General features: G+C 35.4%; 1 long non-coding RNA gene across 1 annotated transcript; it reads right to left on the bottom strand.

Annotated features, from left to right (window-relative positions):
* Positions 1 to 1,298: 1,298 nt before the first annotated feature.
* LOC143186032 (uncharacterized) lies at positions 1,299 to 2,104 on the bottom strand. Its single transcript, XR_013002988.1, has 2 exons — positions 1,579 to 2,104; positions 1,299 to 1,463 (listed from the first exon to the last, which is right to left on the bottom strand). It is a non-coding gene; the product is annotated as an uncharacterized LOC143186032 (long non-coding RNA).
* Between the last annotated feature and the right edge of the window lie 418 nt (positions 2,105 to 2,522).

The raw sequence follows: 2,522 nt of genomic DNA, 5'->3' as shown, positions 1-2,522 counted from the left end.
AGATTTGCCGCAGGGAACATTGATATATACTATCAATATCCGTATTCGCCAGGGTAGATGCTTGAGTAATGTAGAGTTATAGTCTCTGATTTTGAGTGTTGTAAATCTTACCAAATTTTTTACTTCTGTATCGAATGCGTTCCTCCGTAGCTTTTAAACGTCGCGCCTATATTGCCAGTAAGGAAAGAACTTGTAGTTCAAGGCTACGTGCAATATTGTGGGGGAAATGTAGAATAATATGGGATTTTAATATATGAAGCAAATGGTAACGCATTTTTGTATGATAGTAATTCACTCTGTTTAGACGTATGCCGAACAACAAAGAGTTGGCGAGGGCTATAGCAAATACACGGCAGAAGAAAGAATTTAATTGCTATTGGACTGCTAGGAATCGAACAGTTTTTTCGTTAATATTATAAAATGGATATCATTTTTTTAAAAATATCTCCTAATCACTATGTAGTTCTTTTATGTTTAATGAATTACAAATAAAGGTGTTTTTCCCATTATAATAGCGACAGACCCAGTGCCCATCCACCTCGGAAATCCCAGTGAATAATATTTGCACATGATCCTCATGTGATGACGGATCCAATTGTTTCAAAAATCTGTATCTCCCACGTATAACGTGCTGCATAATTGGTAAAACTTTTCATGATATAAAAATTTCCACGTGACCACAGTGCAACTAATCTCTTGCACTTAAGAGAAAGAAATTTCTTCATGTTTTGTCAGTACTAGAATTTTTTAAGTTATTTTTGTGATTGAGGTTGAAAAAAAGGATTTATCAATTAAAAGATATTAGTTAGAGACGGAACATACCCAGCAAAGTGACGGGTCGCGAAATTAACTTCTTATACACCAATTGATTCATTTTGACGCATACATTACGGAAACAAGAGGTATTTTAGGAGTTTATTTTAATAAAGAGATTTCATTGCAAAGTCTTCATACAGCCCTCACTACTCTCAGTACAATAACTAACTTCCTTGTATAGATGTCAGTCACGCGCATGTGCAGTAGTCATCTTTCTACTATGCATATAACTCATGTGCAGGCACGTTTAATGTACAAATGTAAGTGGAAGTACACGTTTTTCGCTAAAGCAAACGTATTGAATGACGCATCTTTTACTAATTAAGAATATGGAAAAAGTATGGTATTTGTGCATAAAAGGGAGAACATTCCTAGAATCGTAATCCTTCTCGTAATTCGTTTCGTGCAGATATGTTTTAGTTCGTTGAAATTTGTTCACAAAATATTGAAACAAACTGTCAATACTCATAACACGATCGCCATTTTACTTGCATGCTGAAATACGATGCATAAAACATTTATTGATAGTAGAGGTCGTTACAGTAATGTGGTATTAGAATTTGTAGATCAAGTTGAATTCACATCATTGTCCACATCACCAAAAGGAACCTAGTCCAGACGTAACCCTAATTCTTCTCGGATTGAACCTACGACAATTGATACAAATTCAATTACATAACTTCTTTGTAAATCGTCCTAACTGTGTTGTATTTGGTATCATTTTCATCGGGAAAACGTAAGGAACCGATTGGTAGTACTTGCGTCGAAATATGGTAGAAAATGTAGAATTCCATACTTTGGTTTGCTAAAGCCTAGTGCTATCTTTGTTTTAGAGGTCTTCCTTTTTTAGCGCATAGGAAACCTTAGCAGATCGAGGGACTGAATATAAAATTTGTGTTCCATGTAACACGCATTTGTATCCAACGGGTCCCGTCCTGAGTGCACATACGCGTTACAGTACTGTACATGCTTCTTCCATTTTGATTTGATACATTTGATTTTCCAATTGAGAATGTATTTATTCGTTCATTCTTTTACGAACTGGTTTTCTTTATGATCGTTTTACACGAACTTCTTTCATTCATAGTTCCACGATACATGTGGTACCTCACTTTTATTCTCACACCACCACACTCTATATTCTACTGTAACACAAACGCTGATTCACTATGAACTAATGACAAAATACACTCTGCATCTCACGGCCACTATCTCCAGACTGACTAACGCCTACGATCCGCCTACAGATCAAGCCTTCAATTTGATGACATTCCATCCCTTCCTCCTCTCATCATTAATCGTTTAAATGTTAATTGGTTAAATAAATATGTGAATGTGTTAGTGAAAAAGCACATATGAATAGCTAGATAGATAGTTAAATAGATAAACAAAGAAGTAAAGAAATAAATAGAGAGTAGTAGAGCAAGTAAGTAAAGAATGTGTTAGCGTCTCCAAATGACCGCTTTGCAGCTGAAGCCATCTAGCGATAAAGATGGGAGATTCAGAAAATTTATGCTCGATCAGACATAACTGAGATAATACAATCACTCCTGCACCTCAACCTTGAAAATTTAAAAATGGGTCAAAAAATTGATGGACCTGAAAAAGTCTAGGGTCATTTTACTCGCACGGAGTCATTCAACAATGTGGTATTCAATTCCAACCGAATATGCATTGCATACAGAAAATAAATCGATGAAAAGATT

Source organism: Calliopsis andreniformis, chromosome 2 (assembly GCF_051401765.1).
Source record: "Calliopsis andreniformis isolate RMS-2024a chromosome 2, iyCalAndr_principal, whole genome shotgun sequence".
NCBI lineage: Eukaryota > Metazoa > Arthropoda > Insecta > Hymenoptera > Andrenidae > Calliopsis > Calliopsis andreniformis.
Note: the sequence above shows the minus strand (reverse complement) of the source record. Positions and strands in the feature narration are given on the sequence as shown.